The 22,156-nt window shown below is 38.9% G+C and overlaps 1 protein-coding gene and 1 long non-coding RNA gene across 3 annotated transcripts in view; both read right to left on the bottom strand.

The window, feature by feature from the left end:
* The window catches only part of LOC5575840 (bone morphogenetic protein receptor type-1B), a 582,449-nt gene that overhangs the window by 464,445 nt on the left and 95,848 nt on the right, over positions 1–22,156 (bottom strand). The gene's annotated exons all lie outside the window — the stretch shown is intronic.
* LOC110677002 lies at positions 3,839–12,607 on the bottom strand. The gene is made up of 3 exons (XR_002500885.1): positions 11,987–12,607; positions 11,660–11,924; positions 3,839–3,962 (listed from the first exon to the last, which is right to left on the bottom strand). It is a non-coding gene; the product is annotated as an uncharacterized LOC110677002 (long non-coding RNA).

Genomic DNA, 22,156 nt, shown 5'->3' with positions numbered 1-22,156 from the left:
TTTGAATGTTTTAACATCAAGATATATCTGAAATCTAATTTCTACAACACACAAAAATTTTCAAAATTTGAAGGGATTAAAGTAATCACGTATGGCGAAATAGGCAACCACTATGTCCATAACTGGTACACCTACCCTACTTGAATATTTACTTACAGATATACATACGTACATTCATTTATACATACATCCAAACATATGTACATTAGGGCGATTCAAATTTTAAAATTGTTTGAAAATCCAATCTCCCTTAGCATTTTAGCTTCTTAGCATCCTTACCATAATAATAGTATTCTGTGAAATTTTCAGCTTTTTAAGAGGTGATTTAAAGGTGACAAAGACTATGAAGTTTATATGGAAATTACTATGGCGAAATTTTGAGAAATGTTCCAAATACGCTAGTACTGAAATGTAAGTATAAACTTATCATCATATATTGAAAACTCATTCTTCAAACCTTAAAGAAAGATGTTGCTGAAGAAACAAATCCACTATGGCTTATCAGGTGGCCAATAATCGAAAAAGTGATGTGCCCCAAATTTCAATTCTTGTTCGCCGTTTTATTGTAAACATGTCTGCTAAGAAATCCCCAAAATAATAGGGCATGATTTGCATTGCACACTCAGATATGAGGTGCCAAAGTTGAGCCTATGGAGAAAAACTTGTTTTTATTGACAAAAACTATGGTTTACTCAAATGAATATAACTTTTTTTCTATTATACTTACGTAAAATGTTTTTACACCATTTGAAAGCTTACAAAAAAGTCTTCCTAGAAGCAATAAATAAATAAAAAAAAGTTTCAAAATTGTGGCTTTTATGATGTTTTTTTTAAAAGCGGTCAAAAAAATCGAATAAGCTTATAGTTAACACATCGAGTACTTTTTTGTCCCAAGTTGTCCCAGGCTTAAATTTAGTTCCAAGGGTACTTCGAGATGTAAACTAAAGGATCGTGAAGAATTTAGCTGCACAAATTTGCACTTTTTTAATTTAAGGCTTTTTGAATTTTTAGAATATTTTTAACCATTTTCTATTGAAAACAGCTAAAAACTAATTCAGAAAATAACTGAATTTCGTTAAATCATTCATATCATTATTTCTATGTAAGTTTTAATATTTATAATGGTTTGCACAACGTTAATCACATAAATGGCTTATAAGCATTATAAGTAACAAAGTTTAATATTTCGCTATAGGTCCTATTCAAAAGTTAGTCTCGAAAACTTGTTTTTGGAAATAAAGCATCAAATTTGTATCATAAAACTCATAAATACGACATGATATGGAAAAAATATTTTTGGCCGCCAGTCTGTATGGAAACCGCCCATAGTGAAATCCCTTTGAGTTAATTTTGTTTTGGATTTTTGTACATGTTTGCAGGGCTATAATCCCATATTAAGCTAAATAATAGCAAACAAACTCATGAATATCTCTTCTGCCATCCGTCGGATTGAATTTCTCTTTTCAGCATATTTCTTTATTATGGTTTGAAGAATGAGTTTTTACAATGGGATAATAAGTTTGTACTTACATTACAGTAAAAGCTTGTTTGGAACATATCCTAAAATTTCTATATAGTAATTTCCATATAAATCTACTTTGCCTTTGGGCCACCTTTAAATCACCATCTAGAAAGCTGAAAATTTCACGGAATACTATTTTTATAGTAAGGGGCGATCCATTAATTACGTAAGACAATTTTCGGGGGTTTTCAACCCCCCCTCCCCCTATGGTAAGATTTTTTGTATGAAAATTAAAAATAAATTGTATGGCGCGTAAGAAATCTCAACCCCCTCTCCCCCCATAAACCCTTACATAATTAATGGACAGTACCTAAGGATGATAAGAAACATATGGGAGATTGGATTCTCGAACATTTTTAAATTTTGAGCTGCCCCAATGTACATAAACACATAGATATGCAAATACAAACATATGTACAAGTCACTCGAAATCAAAAAAAAAATACTCCAGACCGCCCAACCAATTTTTTTGGTTTTCGCAGCAAATGAACGCGAGAGACCTAGACTTTATTGTGGCGAAGTTTCAGACTTACCTATTTTTTTGTAATGAAATTGTTCTACGAAACACACCGTGTAGCGGCTTTGCTCGAAAAACTCAAGCAAGACATTTTCGTAGCTGCTCTCTAATGAGTTTTCTCTCACAGGAGAGATCATTGATTAAGATTTGAGTGTGAGTCTGTCGACACTGGCTATCAATATTGACCATTTTTATGTTCTACAGTTCAAAGCAACCGGAATCTAAACTTAATCTATAATAAGTATGTTTGACAGCTGCTACGGATTCATTCAGTGTACTGTACGACACTAAATGTACAAATCAGCTCATAAAGTGTCATCCAAGCAAAGCATAGACTGACTATTATAATACATGTCAATCGTTGCTACTCAGTGATTGATCATAACTGGTAAGAATTGCACTAGGATCCAAATGAATGAGGGATGCGACTTTTCGCTTACTCTCGAATTGCAATTTCAGCAGATCTAATAGTATTGATCAATAACGCCGCCAGCCAAGTCCTTACAGTCAGTTGGGATGGAGAAGTAATGTTAGGGTGCAATGAGTATTGCTTCTAGAAACCGAAAATACCTCCAAATGCATCTCCACAATCACCACGGGAAGGGTGTTTATTAGTGAACTTCGCAAAACTTCTCAGCGTCTCGAAAACGAACCGTCTTGCTTGGGCTTTCCGAAGCTCTGCCAGAACTCATAAAGTGTCATCCAAGGATTTAAACCACCGTGTTTAGCGGGATTGATGTAAAGTGTATACATAAACGACTTTTCAAGTAGCCTGATTGATCGCAGAGTAGCATCAACAACTTGTACATTCCTTCAGTTTATCCAAGGACGAAATTATCAAGCTGCCCTCACCTATATTGTTGCTTTTTATTTGTTTTCATCCTCATATTTACAACTAAACAAAGAATGACAAAGCGCTTGCCCCAGAACTGTCAGTTTCATTTTAATCTGCTGATACTCAATCGCCTTCGAAACTCGATAACGAAATGGTGAGGTTCATTCGGGTTTTTTTAGTATTTTCCTTCAAGAAATTTTCAGTATTTCCATTCGAGAAGTTGTAATCTTCACACGAAGCACACTAAAGACGCGTCAATATCATGGATTCGGTGATGAGTTGTACAAAAAATTTCTTTGTTGTACAAACAAATTTCTTTGTTGTACAAAAAATGATGATTGTATTGATTGCACTCGCCATATACGTCAAAATCGTATGACATGATTTAGAAAATCGTTCATTTGATAGGGTAAATACCATTGCTCACCTAGTTTCTGTAGCCTATCTTACGCAATTTTTCCTCAGCTTTCTGATGGTGATCTCAGAATTCAAAACTAGCGGTGCGCTAATGGTGAAAAATCGATTTTTCAAACAAAATTCAAGATGGCGGCCAAATCCAAAACGGCCGCCAAATTTTTTTCAAGTTTAAATGAAAGCTTTATCCTTTCTCTATACGATGCCACTAAGTTTGCTATGTGTTCCAAGCGAAATATGAGACATATCCCTTGAAGAAATACCCAAGATTTATCAAAAAATGGGCTTTTTCGCAAACTGTTCAGCTAGCTGGCGTACGAGGGGTCCACCAATTTGAGAAAACAGAAAGGACCACCCTTAAGTTTTATCGAAAACTAGCGATCAGTGACATAACATTGGAATTCTAACGATGGGTGCCGATGGCGGCCTGGTTTCAGCGAGAATTGCTCTATCCAAAAATGACACTTTTCTGCTTATGAATATCAAACGGATATCATTGTTTTTTTTTTTCTTCAACTACTTTTGTATCATCTTCATTGGTACAATCATGTTGGTGGTGGTGCAGTTACTTTGATGATGGTATAAATGTCAAAGAATTGAGTATGGATAACATAAATCTTTTCGTCCCTAAGTTTATCGTTGATCGAACTAGTAATATGCAATGTGTAAGGCACCTGAAACGAAACAGAAATAAAGCAAACGGTTAGTTTTTTGGAACTATGCTTAGTAATGTGGGACATAAAGAACAATACGTAAAAATAAATGTTCATCTAATCTTTCGAAATCGTATCAATTTTAGATAATCCTAGATTTGTTTGGGATCACAATAACCCTTGAGACACCCAACCAGAGATGTAGACAATATCCCCATGAATTCTCCATATATCGCATAACTTGCGATCTCGCTCCAAAAGCCATTGGTAACCGAGTGTGTAGCTTGTAGTTACTGAGCAAATTTATAGATTTACACGTTATTTGGCAAAGCTAGGATGAAGAGAAAATCCTCCTGTATCTCCAACTGATGATTAATTTTCCTAAAACCAACGAGCTACACACTCGGTTACCAATGGCTTTTAGGGCGAGATCACAAGTTTTGCGAGATGTCTGCATATATCATAACCAGGAGCCCATGCCTTCACATCCCCAGCTTTCGCAAATACGTGATAAGGAATGCTCTCGACTTCTCGGTCAGATTTTGAATCAGTGCCAGGTCAGATTCTGAGTGTCATCCCGAGAATGTTTACAAATTTGACGTTTCCTATTATGGACCTTAAATTTGATTCCCATGACTAACAATGCAATCGAAGTTCCCCCGATGGATTTTCATAGGAATAAGGTTGCTTTAAGTGTTAATTTTAAGTTTTTCTGTAGGGGGTTCATAATACGCAAAGGGTCCATAACCGACATCGACTCCCTAGTTGCTTATCTTTTAACAGATAGGCGTATTTCGACTACCAAGTACAATCACAAACACAGTTACTCACATTCCCTATCAAGCACCACCGTCAAGTGGATAAACAATAACGAGAATTCCAAATATTTCAAAGTCAACAACGCCGCCACGTCCTTGCAGTCAACGAGGAAGGGAAGGATTGTTAGTGTGACATCTGCCACTCACCCACCCGAACGCCACCGATAAAAAACAGCAAAGTACCGAATGTTCAGTGACAGCCGAACGCTACTAGGGTGAGTGCAATCCCGACGAATCGCAAACGATTGAGATCAAAAGAATCATGGAGCGGAAAGAGAACCAATCCGCTCTTCAATGGGAGACACAAAAGAACGCGTTCACCACTCAATCACTGAAAGCATTCAGGGGAATGTACGAATTTCGCGCTCACCGAATCATTCCGCCGTGTGCATTTCCAGTCAGTGAGCGCTCATCAGTTCTCAAATACAAATGATATTCGTGTGGAATCGGAATGTAAATAATCATTTGCTACAGCAATCTGATGCCTTCGGCACACGGAGTCAGTAGTAAATCGTTCTATTGCCGTTTTTGTCTAACTTGCCGCTCGGCGGACAAGTAGAAAGCGCATTGGAAATTGAAACACTCAGTTTGGTTGGAAAAAAAGGCCAATTTCGCTCTTGACTGCGTGTGGAAGTGAGCGACAGGAACGCAATATAGGAGTGAATGTTTCCCATGCTTGACCTCTGCATCTTCATGGTTGTCACGTAGTTTTTGTCATTCAACGATTTTATAAATACAGAAAAGAACATATATTATCATGAAAGACCGAGTATATCTCTGCATCTTTATAATATAATCACAGGAAAAGATTCGAATCAAAATAGTCCTCTATCAGTTTGTAAAAATGTCGACATTTTTGTGTCAAACAATCCACAGTTTCTTCAAAAAAAAATAAACAAATTGAAGGAATGTGTTGATCAATACAATATATTTGATTTTCTTCTTCTTTTTGGCATTAGGTCCTCACTGGGACAGAACATGCTTCTCAGCTTAGTGTTCTTATGAGCACTTGCACAGTTATTAACTGAGATCTTTCCTTGCCATTTTCGCATTCGTATATCGTTTGGCAAGTACGATGATACTCTATGCCCAGAGAAGTCAAGGAAATTTCCATTATGAAAAGATCTTGGACCGACCGGGAATCGAACCCAGAAACCTTCAGCATGGGTTTGCTTTGTAGCCGCGGACTCGAACCACTCGGTTAAGGAAAGCCCCAATTATATTTGATATTTATATTGACATATTTTACAAACTTGTCTGTCTTATCAAGTTGCCCAATTTTTCAAATAATAGGGATATTTCTCTGAAAACATTCATTTAAAAATTAATTTTAATTTAAAATTTTATATTTTTTGACAAAATTTGTGATTGGCGATTATTTAAAAGTTTGTGAATGAAAAGCTCTGAATTTCCAATTTAGTAAAATTGAAGTTACTTTAAAGCTGAGGTGAAAATTCCAGATCAATCGAACATTTAGAAGCCGAGATCGAAGCCTTGATCATTGTGTATGAAAAAAACAACCAATGCATACTTTGTTCTGTCTAGTACTGCAACACATATACAGATGAACCACATTATTATGTTGACTCACGAATAGCTTTTGAAAATGACCTATAAAAAATGTTCTGAAGAGAAGATGAAATGAGCCGTTTAACTGCAAGAAAAATAATAGATTGTTTTTAAGAAAATAACAATTTGAAAAATAACATTTGAATTTTATACATATTCCACAAAAACGCCATTTTCAATATTTTTTTTAAATGTCACCATAGAATCTTTATAGGAAACAGATGCATAGGACAAAATTTTAACAAACAGTTTTTGTAGGAACAACTTTTTGACACTATGAGGATCTTCAAATTATTCTAAACCATAATTGCTCTATGAGTGGCTGTTTTCGAATTACATTCAACTCTCCCTTACTCGATATACCGTATCTCGACATGGAGTTAGTTAAATGATCCCTTGAATCGCGTTTGCTTTGGATTTGTGTTCTATAACTCGATACCTCCCAACTCGATGGCCCTTTCAATATCGAGTAATGGAGAGTTAACTGTGTTTCAATGCAAAAAATTATGATTTAAATAATAAAGTTGGTCAATTACGCTAGTCATTCGCTATTCTCCATTAAGAAAAATTAGTCAGTAGAGAGAAATATGATTTATACTGTCGATAATGTGGTCTATACTTCCAATAATCTTCATCGAATAACTAATAAAAATGGCCGATTGTAATATTTTTTTAACAAAATTTTGCATTAAACCTTAACTAACTCGAAAATGGCTACTTCTAGAGAGTTTGTCATGAGCATAATTAAGCTTTGGAGTAACCTCAAGATACTTATTTTAACATTAAAACGTATTTGTTTTGATAAAAAAAAAACAAGATTTTGAAAATCTACCGAGAGTTGTCTTTATAAGAACATTTTTAACTAAAAATACCTCCATCATGAATCTCCCAAACATCTGTAACCTATCCAGATTGTATGATTTTTTTTTTTTTTTTTTGAAAATATTATTATTATTTTAAAAAAATATTGAAATATATTAGATTTTTTTTCTCTAAAATTAACAGTTTCAAAACAGGGATTTTTCAAATAAATTGCATGCAAAACTCATAGACCATTCTTAAAAATTTTCTTGAGTCTTGAGTCAAAATGATAGATTTATCTATGAAAAACACTTATTCATCCATACCAAAAACAAGTGCAAGTTTGGTGGTCTAATCGCTATCGCTTCTACCTTACAAGCAGAAGATCATGGGTTCAATCCCAGTCCCATCCCTCTTTGTTGTACTTTGTAGTTTTATCTATCACATGCTTCTAACTTCCAATCCTAATATATCAAACTTAATCTATTCTTTTATAGCAAACACTAGAACTAGAGACGGACAAGTAACCGTTTTCCTACCCTTCCATTATTCTATCAATATAGCACGCCCTGCCTTACGCCTGATTCATAGGCAGTCTGCTAACCAAAAACAATCCTCTCTGCCATTCCTTTCCCCCAACCCACTTCCACATGAACTGGCGAAGATGCACGGTCTACAGTAGGCCAGTATAAGTGCAACATAAACACCTCCCCCTTCCCCTTATTGGTCGGTATTCTGACGTGACAGGCGCCATTGTTGCCTAAAATAGTAGATCATCAGCACTTGTACACTTAAGGGGTTTATTAGTCCCAAACAGTCATCTAGTTGGTTCTGGAGTAGCAACCACGGGTGGCCAATCAAGCTAAAGCTCAACCTCTTTAAGCTGCGGGGCTTAAACTGGTTACAAATTCCGTAAAAAACCCTACTCGCAGTTGCAAAAGACCCCTTTTATCGCACAACGTTTGAGTTCCAAGGTACACCAATTCTTCAACTATTTCAAACATATCACTACCTAGAGAACAATAGGTTGTGCCCCTGCTTCAATCCGTGTATGGTTTCGAAGGATGTTGAAATCTCGTCCACAACCCGTATACTTGATTTCGATCCTTCTAATGTTGCACGAATCAGTCTAATCAGCTTCGCCGGAAAACCATGTTCTATCATTATTTACCTTAACCCGTTGTATTTTTTACTGAATTGTACGCCACCTTGAAATCAATGAGCAAATGGTGAGTCTGCAAGTCGTATTCCCGGAAAGGATTCGTCGCAAGGTAAACATTTGATTCGTCATTTATCGGTCCTCACGAATACCAGCTTGTAAGTTTTCGCCGACTATGAACTCTTCAAGCAGTCTTAATCTGTTGAACAGAATACGTGACACTTTTTTGTACGTTGAAGAGCGTTATTCCTTGATAATTGGCGCATTCCAATTCTATCCCTTATTTGAATCTAAATTAGTCCAAATTTTGAAAAGGAACTCAAAATTTGTTCTATAAACGAATGAGCTGTGAAGAGCAGTAACACCTAAAGTCAATCCTGTCTATGGGATTAATCCCTCGCGATTTGAAAATTCAACCTATTCAACCCTGTTTTATTAGTTTTCATTCAAAATATGAGGGTTGACAATCATATAACCACTTTTGGTCATCGCATCACGATACTCGATACCATAGAGTTGAGTGGCGCCTTGGACATCAGTTAAACTTTCCCAGTTCTCTCTGGTTGCGCCAATATGGTTATGCCTGACCCAGTTCGCCAAAATCAGACTTTCCTTCTAATGGGACTACGTGCACAAACATCTCTCTACTTGCTTCCTCGTTACTCTTGTTCTAGAGAAGATCATCGGTTAATGGTGTTGCGAACAAGATCTCCCAAAAAAAAGCTCGATCATCCCCTAATGGATTGGCGGACGACTCCACGTTCGTAAAATAGCATCTCGTGGCAAAAAAATCTGAGCTAAATGAATAGATTCATGCTGGTTACGGTTTCCCGACAGAGGCAAGAAGGTGACGGCGGCGGCTAGCTCAGACGTTCGCTTTCTTTGCGCCGAACGGGCGCAAATGTGCAAAACGACTGTCGGGCACCACCATCAACTCCCGGCGATCTTGCCTCTCCCCAGTAGTGGTTCCCCAAAAACAGTTCTGAAACCGTTTATTATTTTTCAATTTTCTTGCTCTCGCCCCCTCCTCACGATATCCGACGAGCCGGCAGCTCAACCACTTGAAGCTCAATCAACGATAATCGTTTGTTTTTATTATAGGTAACGTAACGTACGTGTATACCTACTTGAATGTGCTACCCATAAAAAAGGTATAGAGAGAGCTGGTCTTGTTCCCCGTAGTTGCTTGTGGAAGAAGTTGGGTCGAAGTTTGCACTGCGGCCACAGTCAATCGGTAGCAAACCAGGGGCATCTCGTTCGATTTTTCATTTTTCTACATATAGGTAATAACGTTCACGAGCCAAGAAGTCCATAATAGTCGGTCGTCATTTCCGCTCGATGTGTACAGTAGTTCTTCCAACTAGAACGCTAATTGGTGTCAGATTACAGGAGACTCGCAATATCCGAATAGAGTCTTTGTAATTTATATGAATATCTTCTCTCGTCCGAGTTGTGTTTGATCCTTCGACCTTGACGCTTGCTCCTGCGGGGGCCGGCGATGAGGGCAGGATCAAACATGTCGCGCATCTGTCGAGTAAAAGCTCCCCCAAATCTACGCGAGTTTTTATGGCGACAGCGACAAAAAATCGTCGCGATTTCATTGTTGTGTCGCTGCAAGCACTCTTCTATGAAACCATCTTGACTGACATGACGCGAATGCGCTCAAACATCAGCGAAATCGCGACGATTTTTTGTCGCTGTCGCCGTAAAAAGTCGCTTAGATCTGGGGGAGCCTTAAAGTGAAAAAGTACCGCGTTCGATTAGTTCTTTTCGATCTTTCAACGTTGACGCTTGCTCCTGGGCAGTGCGTCAAGGAAGCCCGAGCAGTCGTCAGTTGTTTTCCCTCTCGAGTCGCGCGCCTATTTTCTCTGAGTACTTTTATATAGCCGAGCAAACGAGTGAAGCTGAAAGTGGATTGTTGCTGCTCAAGGATGGCGGATCAATTGGTGAGCTCGTTTCATGCTACTATTTCTAATCTATAAAATATGTAAGACTGGTGCTTTCATCGTTACAACAGTGAGACGTAAATATGATTTTTCAACAAACTATGAAAGGTTCGTCACTGTGAGTGTCGGCATAAACTCTGATTCATAAATTATTTATGTCTAATTTTTTATTTTCAAAAGACCTTTTTCCTTTTACCTTTATTTTTGTATTTAAAAAAACTTTGAATGGTTCGACACGTCAAGTGTCGGCATAATTTTTCTCTACATAGATATTGTTCATATCAAATGAAAATATTATATTTACATATAAGCATTATATCTCACCAATCATTATTTATCATGGTCGAATCGCTTATCAAAGTGAATCCTGTGACCCAACGATCCTCCCCATTAACAAACATCCCTCCCAGTAACATTGTGGAGATGCAGAGGCGAACACGGTCTCAAAATAGCAAAGGTTACACACTAACATTCTTTCCCCCAATCCCACCTGACTGCAAGGACGTGGCCTTGTATAGAGGCACTGAATTATGCACACTGAAGAAGATTATGGCCAATCGATCTTCTAGTTGATTCTTTGTCCATTTTCACTGACTTCGGTCAATCACGGAATAGCAACCATTGATATCTGTAGTCAGTCTAAGCTAAGCTAAACTAAGCTGTATGAATATCTTCTCTCGACCCGATATTGGAACGGAAATTCTTCGTTCATTTAAAAACGATAATGGTCTGTGGTTTGAGGCCTTCGCTGCTGTTAGAGGGATGACAATCAGTAGTTCCGTAGTAGTAGTTAGCAATTCTTTTTTACGCTAATTCAATCTACGTAACTTTTTTTACGAAGTGCGGATATTGATTTTTTACAATTGTATGAGAAATTATTTATTGGAATGTTGAGTATCCCTTCTGCTATAAGGAATTTGTCGATAATAGACTCTCAACACGCCTTCTTAAAACGTCTCAATTGGTGGAATCACTGTATTCTGCCTATTTCTGGCTCATATTTCCAATCGATTTTGGTTGGTTCTTGGATGCAGGGAATTTATATTTGGCAGATCCTTCAAAGGGAAACAATATACATCATTTTTTATGAAGATGAAAATCGTTTTAAATTTGAACTTCACTTATTACACGTGTATTCGGTCAATTGATTTCCGCTGTGAATGATGGTTCAAGAATAAAAGTAAATTGCTGATCTGAATCTAGTTCAATAAATAGAAAACAGCAGGTAATATAGTTTCTCAAAATATAAATCGAACATTCTCAGAGCTCATCCTTACGTATAATTGGACATGTCATAGATTTTTTTTTCTCCGCTCAGTATGGGTTTCTCACTGGCTTCGCTCATTAGCAGAGGACTATATGTTTGAACAACATTCATTGTGGCCATATATGAAAAATGTTATGCGTATTAATCTTCGTACTCACATGGCTAATAACAAGAGCGTAATGTTGTTTGAGCTGGCGACCACGCTCCCATCACCTTCTGAAATGTCATTCCAAATTAGTCTTCCTAATGGTCATCCGAAAGGCGCTGTTCAATATGTTGTGATTTAGCTACAAAGACTGCGAGCTTTCAACAGTTTCGAAGTCTGGCGCGCCAGTCGCAGCATGTCCCCTGCTAAATTAAACTATTGTTTCGGTGGGCAAATAAATTGCCTAGGCTTTTGCGCCGCGCTTCAGAAACAATGGACTAATAAATTGATTGGGGTAAAAGCCGCTGCTACAGTCAGTCAGTGGTGGTGGAGTACTTACGCCCTATTTGCGCATCAGCCGCCGAAGAGAACGAGGAACCACAATAAAATCCAAGTCTGCGCGCGCGCAAATCTCCCTTCGATAAATAATTGGTTATCGTGTCGCCAGTGGAATAAAATACCGTTTTTCTTTTCTGTTGCCCTCCGCCGTTGATCCGTTAAACAACAATCGGTTGATTTATCTGCGGTAATTATTTTAACATGTGTTTTCATAAATAGTACGCGATTGCGTTGCCAGCAAAACAAATGCTGCGGTGTATATTCAACTGGACCAGGGTTGGATCAGGTGAAAGCGAACTCGCGACTCTTGGGGTAGAGACATCGAACCGTACAGAATTGACTCATAAGATCTTACAGTTGTGTTCAGAATGATAGTAGTGAAAGCCGATTTCCATACAAAATGATCAACTACAGCATGCTGTAACTTTATTTCCCTATGAACAATCTGCATGAGATTTTGACAGAATACCACAAATATCCTAAATTTTCTTATCACAAAATTTGAAATTTCCGCAACTTCATTATTACAAAATTTGAATTTTTTCACTGTACCTGTATTTTGATATATTTTTTATTTTTTCTTTTTCTTCGTTTCAACAATTTTCACCCAAGTTGCAAATATATCAACAAGCCGATTATTTACTAAATTGTTAATAAATCTTCAAGCTGTTTAGTAAAATACCTATAAGAACCCTAGTGCACGACACTGAAGACGGCCTTACAGTTGAGGTCGAAATACGCGTATCTGTCAAAGGATACAAACTCTAGTGGAATTAAATGGTATAGTACTGAATTCGTTTTTTTTTTTTCATCTACTTACTAAATTGTTGTTGAACAAAAAATTGCAAAAGAAAAAAAAATATTTTGAGCGATTTCACCTGATGCTAAACTTTTTGATCGGTACTGTGAAAAATTTCAAATTTTGTAATAATGATGTTGCGCACCTTGATTTGATAATGACCCAGATAACCAGAAGTCGCATGAAAGTTCACGTAATAACTCGTTTATTCATGCAAACTGCAAACTCGCATAAAACGCTTTTTTTCTGAGTTCATTTGTACATTTTGGTTCGTCCAGTACACTTGTACAAAGTAAGTCGAATCAATCCGTAGAAGCTGCCAAATCAACATTTGTTATCATAGGATAAGTCGCATAAGATAACAGGTTAGTTCGGTAGAAAATTTACACTCTCGCATTGTATGCTAATATTCATCGCATAATATATGCACGTATATCGCCTCCATTTTTGTACGTAGAAGGCCTTTTCGCGACATCTTATAAGTGAAACTTTGCACATACAAAGCCTCCAGGTGATTTCGTTATACGTACATTTTGGTTGTCTGGGAAGGTGCGGACCAGTAGGTAATGTCTTCTCAACTGCACACGAATATCTTTTCGCACTCTCACAACGCGAACCGCGAAATTTCTCGGCGTCCCGAAACAAACGTCTGGCTTGAGTTTTCCGAAGCACCGCCAAAATTTGCACATGTTTTCGGTATGGTAGAATAAGTCTTTTCGATCAAAAAATCAATCGTTTTGACCCAAGAATACCTTTTGTAAATGGCATATGAGTATTTGCAAGCAATTTGATTGAAAAAATCAAAATTCGAAGCTGTTAATTTTAGAGAAATATGTTCTATGGCGAAGGTTGTAGCAAACCGTTCGAACTACAAGAAAAATTATTTTTTTATCATAAAAAATCAAAAATAAAACTTAATATTTATATTACACACTCCATTTTTAATATATTCACCATATAATTTTGCTAGGAAACAGCAGAGTCTATGAATGGAGAGTTGCGCAAAGAGTGAAACCAAATCTACCTATCGAACTGTCAAACCGTTTTACTTATCGAGCAGACCAGCAAAACAGATAGGGGCTGTTTTCGAAGACGAATAAGAACAACTATTCAAAGAAGTCTCCTCGCGCAATTCTCTGTATATAGACTCTGGGAAACAGATGTTTTGAACAAAATTTTTAATGAAAAAGTTTTTTCTAAGAACAACTTTTGGTAAATTTTCAAAATATCGTTTTATTTTGTCAAAATAAATACATAGTAACACATATCTTGAATTTTTCGATAGTCCAATCCGAATGGTTATTAAATTTATTAACTCATTACACGTGGCAAAGGTGGGTAAATTATGAAAAAATCCACGTGCTCGGCTTAGCTTAAAATAGGTAAAAATTGCTTGAAATGGTTTAAAACGGCTTAAAATAGCATGAACGGCTAAAAACGGCTTGAAATGACTTGAAATGGCTTGAAATGGCTTAAAATGGCATAAAATGGCATAAAATGGCATAATACGCCTAAAAATGGCTTAAAAGGCTTAAAACGATTTAGAACTGCTTAAAATAGCTTAAAATGGGTTAAAATGGCTCAAAATGGATTAAAACGGCTAAAACAATTTAGAACTGCTTAAAATGGCCTAAAATGGGTAAAAATGGCTTAAAACGACTTAAAATGGCTAGAACCGACTTAAAATGGCTTTAAACGGCTAGAACCGACTTAAAATGGCTTAGAACGATTTAAAACGGCTTAAATTGGCTTAAAATGATTAAAAATGGCTTGAAACGGCTTAAAATGGCTGAAAACAAACGGCTTATTATGGCCGAAAACGGTTCAAAACGGCTAAAAATGGCTTGAAATGGCTTAAAACGGCTTAAAATGGCTTAAAACGGCTTAGAATCACATAAAACACCCAAAAACGGTTCAAAATGGCTGAAAATAGGTAAAAATGGCTTAAAACGGCTTATATGGCTAAAAACGTTTGCTTGGCTTAACACGGCTTAAAATGGCTTAAAAACGGTTTAAAACGTCTTAAAACGGCTTAGAATGGCTTAAATCGGCTTAAACGGCTAAAAATGGCTTAAAACGGCGTCAAATGGCTTAAAATACCTTAAAACGGCTCAAAATGGTTTAAAACGGCTTGAAACGGCCTAGAAGGTTTTAAAACGGCTTAAAATGGCTCAAAACGGTTTAAAACGGCTTGAAACGGCTTAAGATGGCTTAATACGAGCCAACCAAGCACGTGGATTTTTTTCATAATTTATCCATCTTTACCACGCGTTATGAGTTAATTAATTTAAAATAAATACGTTTTCAAGATGAAATAAGAATCTTGAAATTATTCTATACCATAATGATTATCTTGAACAATGTAGAAGTACCCATTTCCGAGTCATTTCAAGTTTATATATACTTTTTTTAGTAATTCGCGATTTTCTGTACTTGATGGAAAACTAATAACTAATAGAATTATTATTATTGTTCTCTTTACTATAGATAACTAATAGAAATACTAATAATAATAGCTAATATAAATGGCCTATTTTATCATCGAATTTTTTTTTGAATTTAACTTAAAATTTGAAAGGTTTTGAGCACAGAACAGATGGGAATGATGAACACTAGCGCACCTGGTGGCGGCGGGAAAGCTTTTTACACAGTAAATTTTTCGAAAAATGTACAGAATTAGACAAGACAACTCGTCTAAATCTTTTTTTCTAGATTTCTACTCCAAGGTTGTTGCAAAAAAGGTAGTCTCCTGGAATAGTGGAATATTTTCATTGAATTTAAGGGTAACGAAAAATGGTTTTGTATTTTCTCCTTGTTTTAGTGATCAGATCGTACAATAGTTTATTTGAATGAATTTCAACATGAATGAGATAAATGTTTTTTGAATGGGCAAGTTTGGAGGTCAAGGTTTCGGCTTCTAGTGCTTAGATGACCTTGAAATCTTAATCGCAATTCAGACATAACTTTAATTTTACTTAGTTAAAAATTCACAATGTTCTACACATAGTTTTAGCTATCGCAAACATCAAATTTTGCAAAAAATAACAATCAATTTTTCAATTTAAAATATTTTGAGACAGTTTCACTTAACAAGCTTAACTTAAGCTTCACTTAACAAGCTTAACTTAAGCTTAACTTAACAAGCTTAACTTAAGCTTAACTTAACTTAAGAAATGATATTCTAAAAACCAAATTTATGATACTTGGAATATTGCTCTTCATCTGTTCATTTAAGAATTATTGCTTATTCAAAATATTGCCATTTTTGACTAAATCTGAGTTTTGTGATATCTCAAAAGTTTGTTTATGAAATGCTGGTGATTTCCAACTGAGCAAATTTTAAGTTATTTACAAGCTGCGCGGAAAATTTCGGGTCAAACGAAAATTGAAAGCCTGGATCCAATTGATCATTTTGTAAGAAAAAACGGCCAAAGCGTAAATGTTCTACTGCACATATATAATAAAATAATATCATGCAATTTTCTTACAATATTCCAGACTTTTATTTATTTATTTTCCTTAAACAACAATGAGTGTAGTAAGTGATCAAACAAATCGAACATAGTTCTCGATAACATTCCCTCAATATTTTTTGATGAAGATGAAAGTAAACCATCCAGAGTAAAGAACGATTTTTTAAAACCATAAATTTTTAGAATTAAAAATATACCGTAAAATGGGGTGTTAAGGACTCGTGGGGTTTTAAGGGATTGAACTTCTCAGTCAAGTTTGACAAATCACAGAAACGTGGATAATCTATGTATAAATCATCTGAAATGCTCAATTTATTCGGAGGATTGTGAGCTGCATTATGTAATAGGAGCTATCTAATAATATGAAGTATTGTGGTTGCTAGATATTGAAAACTGTTCAAAACATTTTTGTTCGAATTTTATGGGCTAAATACATTCATCTACAAAACCATGAAATATATTTGAGAAAAATTCGCGAGTAACGTAGATGTTGCATACCGTTCTTAACAGACAAAGCGTAACGTGAATCCCGAGCGCTCCCTTACATGAACTGTCAGCAGAACGACGGGAACAATAGGAAATCGCGGAGCGAGAGATGCGTGTGTGTACTGGTCGACTCTGTTCACCATGATACATCGGCGTATGCTGTAGAATAGATGAGAAGCCAGTTAATCGCATAAATTTAGTGATCGGTAGCATCGGGTAGAATTGTGAAAGCCAAATTTAGCTGTTTATTAACCGGTATCACGGCAGCCTGGACTCTGCACGGTGATATACAGTTTGAACCGATTGTGACACCAATTTGTGGGCAACCCAGAAAGACAATTGAGCGCTATAGTGTAGAACCAATATTTGCTATAGAGTTGTAAGTGATAACATAATTTGTTATGCCTTAATATGAATTCATTGCTGATAGCAAAAGCTGTTATTTCTTATGATCGATCCAATTATTCATTTTGTTCTCTTCAGCCATGATTAGGATCAATGAAAATCGTGTTGAAATTGAGCTGAATTAGTTTGCCTTGCGGTTTCTTGGAGAGCAGAAGAAACACTTAATGTAAGCGTTAAATTCAATTGTAATCTTTAAAAAACTAATGAAATCTAATAAATTTCAGCTTAAAAGCTGGGAAACATCCAACCTGCTAAAAAGACAGTTTTCTTCCTTGGAAACCCGCAAACTCGAACAAACTTTTAAGATTAACTGTTCATCGAGAAAGTCCTTCGAAGTAAGTGATCCTGCGTAGTAAGCAGATTAGACCTGCGAAGTAAGCAGTACAGTGCCCATTTCAGAACCTCCACTGCACACCGGAATCCCTCTTTTGTTGATGATGGTGGGACATGCTAAGACCTGCGGTGTGTGCACCAACGGTGGGACGACCGCCTCGATGATGGGGTGTGATATGTGTGATTCGTGGTTCCACCCTAACTGCATTGGTGCAAGCGAAACCAATATCGAACCGGACAAGACCTGGAGATGCAGTCGCTGTGCTACAGATGGCGAAGTTACAGAACCGGCAAGTGCGTGCAGTCTTAAGTCGAATCGAAGTTCGGCTAGCAGCCAAGCGCGTAAACAATTATTGATACAACAGCTCGAAGAACAGCGTGCCCTGAAACTGAAGCAACGGGCCGAGGAGGACGAAATCCGTAAACGACGAGCGGAAGAGGACGAAGCCTACCTTCAGCAGAAGCTGAACATTATCTTGGAGGAAGATGATGACGAAGAGAAAATGAGCCGTTTGAGCAGTCGCGCCAGCCGTAAGAAGGTCCTAGATTGGCTAACTAATGAACAATCAATCGGAAAAGCTCCCGTTACTGGTTCATCCATTATCAACGTCAACCAAACGCACGGAACTCCAGTCACGGTATCTGGGCTACAAATCCCAGGAGCTGTGGTTACAACATCTAGTACGATGGTCGTGCCAGCATCTACATCGACACCGAATTCGGAAACCAACGGAGCTCCCCCACCCGTTTCTCATGCAATAGTGCCGACAGAAGCGACTACTACAATGTTGGATGCTAGGAAGCCTATGTTAGCATTTCCGGTAACTCGGGCAGGCATCACGGGTTACACCGCACCGCCAGAGCACCAAGTGAGTGGTACATTTGGTAATATTGCAAATCATCCGGAAATTCACTCCACAAAAACACGCGTAAGACCTGCCTTGCCGGCAATTCCAACTGGTTCAAATTATGCTTTTGGGTCAATCCCGTCGATAATGCCGCTAACGACACAATTTGCCACCGGTCTATCACTTCGAAGTTTACCTGCTGGTCAACCATCGATGGGTTTCTCGGCTGGCGCTCCGGCAATTCAATCAACCACGATTTTCTCCGGCGATGTGGCATCACGCTTTAACCAAATTCCTCCTCTATCAGACCCAACAGCCGCAGTACATTCTCGACCAACTATAATTTCGCAAGATCCGGTGCCACCAAGACCAACACCGAGCTCAGTGACATACCAACCGAATCACGTTCCACAGCCTGGAGTTGGTGACGAACAGCAGCAGTTGGGATTTCCATACCAATCGGTGCCCACTAGTGCGCAATTAGCAGCACGCCAAGTAATGCCCCGGGAATTGCCCGTCTTCTCCGGTAATCCGCAGGACTGGCCGTTGTTTTCTAGTTCATTCTATAACACTACGGCAGCGTGTGGGTTCACAGACGCTGAGAATCTGGCTCGACTCCAACGTTGCTTGAAGGGGCACGCGTTAGACTCAGTGAAAAGTCGATTGTTGATGCCAGAATCAGTGCCCCACGTTATGGAGACACTGAGGAAATTATATGGACGCCCGGAAGTCTTAATTCACACTCTGATGCAGCGGTTGCGCGAAGTATCATCTCCAAAAGCCGAGAATCTCCAATCAATCATAAACTTTGGAATGGCTGTTCGTAACTTGGTGGACCATATGTTCGTGGCACAGCTGGTAGACCACCTCCGAAATCCGATGCTGCTACATGAGCTAGTAGAAAAACTCCCACCGCAACTAAAAATGCAATGGGCGTGGTATAAACGTATGCAAACCGACGTCAACTTAGCGACGTTTGGTGAGTTCATGACCGAACTTGTGGATACCGCATCAGATGTAACACTTCCATCGCAAACACAACTCCAACAGAGTTTAAACAAGGCGGGCCGAGACAACCATAAACTGTATGCTCACGCAGAAGCCGAAGGTAATCCAAATATGACAGCTACTAGCCATCTTAGACGTTCACAAGTCGCAGAATCAAGCAAACGAGCTTGCTGGTATTGCTCTGACGAGGCGCACGAGGTAGCTGGCTGCCCGCAGTTTAAGTCTTTAGATTTGGATGGACGATGGAAAGTGATTCGTTCGAAGGGCCTTTGTAGAACATGTCTTATTCCACACCGTAGATGGCCTTGTCGTTCATTAAAGGAATGTGGGGTTGATGGTTGTCGACTACACCACCATGCTCTACTTCATTCACCAGCAGCGTCTAACGTTGCCGTCGACCACCATTTGGCCTTGCAGAATCATCACTCGACGCTGAGCATTTGCCTTTTCCGCTATGTTCCAGTGACGCTCGAAAATAACGGAAAGAAGGTGGAAACGTTTGCGTTTTTAGACGACGGGTGTCAAACTACGCTTATGGAAACTGAATTGGCAACGGAACTAGAAATCTATGGACCAACGGAAACACTCTGGCTTGGATGGACCGGAAACATATCTCGTGAAGAAAGGGGTTCACAACGAGTCAATGTGAACATTTCCGGTAGAGGGCTAAAAAGCAAGTTTAAACTGAGCAACGTGCGGACTGTACAACAACTGAAACTGCAGGGACAGACGTTAGATTATGATGAGTTACAGAAGAGGTATCCACATATGCGAGGTCTCCCACTGTACAGCTACGTGGATGCGACACCAAGGATCATTATCGGCATTGAACATGTGCAGCTCCTTACCACTCTCAAAGCACGAGAAGGGCGACCTAACGAACCAGTGGCCGTCAAGACACGATTAGGCTGGTGCGTATATGGCAAGCAGGCAGGAGAATGTGAGTCAGTTGAACGGCTGCATATCCATACAGAAAAGCATATTGAGAATCATGAGCTGCACGAATTGATGAAGCAGTTTTTTGAAGTCGATGAAGCAGCAGTAGCCTCGCCGATCGAGTCCGCGGATGACATTCGGGCCCGGAACATTCTGGAACGTACAACACGTAGAATAGAAGGAGGATTTGAGACTGGCTTGCTGTGGAAGTATGATCAGCCAACCTTTCCCGATAGTTATCCATTGGCCCTCCACAGACTAGAATCGTTGGAGAGGCGTTTCAACAAAGATCCAGAATTGCGGGAGCGAGTGGTATCCCTAATACATGAGTATGAGAAGAAGGGGTACGCTCACAAAATTACTACAGAAGAGCTAGAGTCAACAGAATCCAATCGGGTGTGGTACCTACCTATTGGAGTGGTGCGGAATCCGAGAAAGCCGGAGAAAATTCGCTTGATTTGGGACGCTGCAGCACGAGTTCGTGGTCTCTGCTTCAATGACATGCTGTTGAAAGGACCAGACATGTTGACTTCATTATTCGACGTCTTGCTTCGGTTTAGACAGAGATCCATAGCTATTTGTGGGGATATTCGAGAGATGTTCCACCAAGTCCGTATCATCTCAAGCGATAAACAATCCCAGAGGTTTCTTTTTCGTAAACATCAATCGGAGCAGCCACAGATCTACGTTATGGATGTGGCTACCTTTGGCGCAAAGTGTTCACCTTGTTCATCGCAAGCTGTGAAAAACAAGAATGCGGAAGAGTTTGCAGCAGAATACCCCAGAGCAGCCGAGGCCATCATCAACGCCCACTACGTGGATGACTACCTCGATAGTGTAGATACTGTCGAAGAAGCCGTGCAACTGGTGACAGACGTCAAGCACGTACATGCAAAAGGTGGATTTGAGATCCGCAATTTTTCGTCCAATTCGGTGGATGTGCTATAGCAGCGTGGAGAAGCACGAAGTCTGGAAAAGAAGTCGTTGAGCATGGATGTATCGGCATACGTGGAACGTGTGCTAGGCATGGTTTGGAAACCAGCCCTGGATTTGTTCACCTTCGACACGGCACTGAAAGATGAACTGGAACAACTTTTGGAGCAGAATGTAACACCAACCAAGCGGCAGGTACTGCGATTGGTAATGTCGCTGTTCGATCCATGTGGTTTTATCGCTCATTTCACCGTGCATGGTAAAATACTGATGCAGCATATCTGGCGAAGCGGGACAGACTGGGATGAGCAAATAGCTGACGATTTACGTGAAATGTGGAAGGATTGGACACGACTGTTGAAGCAGCTGATCGACGTCCAAGTTCCAAGATGTTTCTTTGGAGAAGGTGAAAGTAAACTACCCGCCACTATCCAGCTCCATCTTTTCGTTGATGCAAGCGAACTCGCATATGCATGCGTGGCCTATTTGCGAATTGTACAAGCCGAGACAGTTCGTTGCATTCTGGTTGCAGCCAAAACCAAAGTGGCTCCACTAAAACCACTCTCCATTCCTCGGCTGGAGCTACAAGCTGGCGTAATAGGCTGTCGTCTGTTGAACACAATCTGTACCGCATTGGACCTACCGATCGAGTCATTTGGACTGATTCAGCAACGGTACTTTCCTGGATCAAGTCTGACAGTCGACGATACCACCCGTTCGTAGCGTTTCGCGTGGGTGAAATCTTAAATAGCACTAACGTCGACGAGTGGCACCATGTACCAAGCAAACTAAATGTGGCCGATGACGCAACGAAGTGGGGCAGTGGCCCTGATTTCAACCCGAATAGCCGCTATTATGTCGGTGAAAACTTTCTGTATCTACCGATGGATGAATGGCCAAAACAAACCAAGCAGAAGTACATCACGAAGGAAGAGCTTCGGACAGTATTC

The sequence above is a fragment of the Aedes aegypti genome, chromosome 2, assembly GCF_002204515.2.
Source record: "Aedes aegypti strain LVP_AGWG chromosome 2, AaegL5.0 Primary Assembly, whole genome shotgun sequence".
NCBI classification, from domain to species: domain Eukaryota; kingdom Metazoa; phylum Arthropoda; class Insecta; order Diptera; family Culicidae; genus Aedes; species Aedes aegypti.
This window is presented reverse-complemented; position numbering and strand designations above follow the sequence as displayed.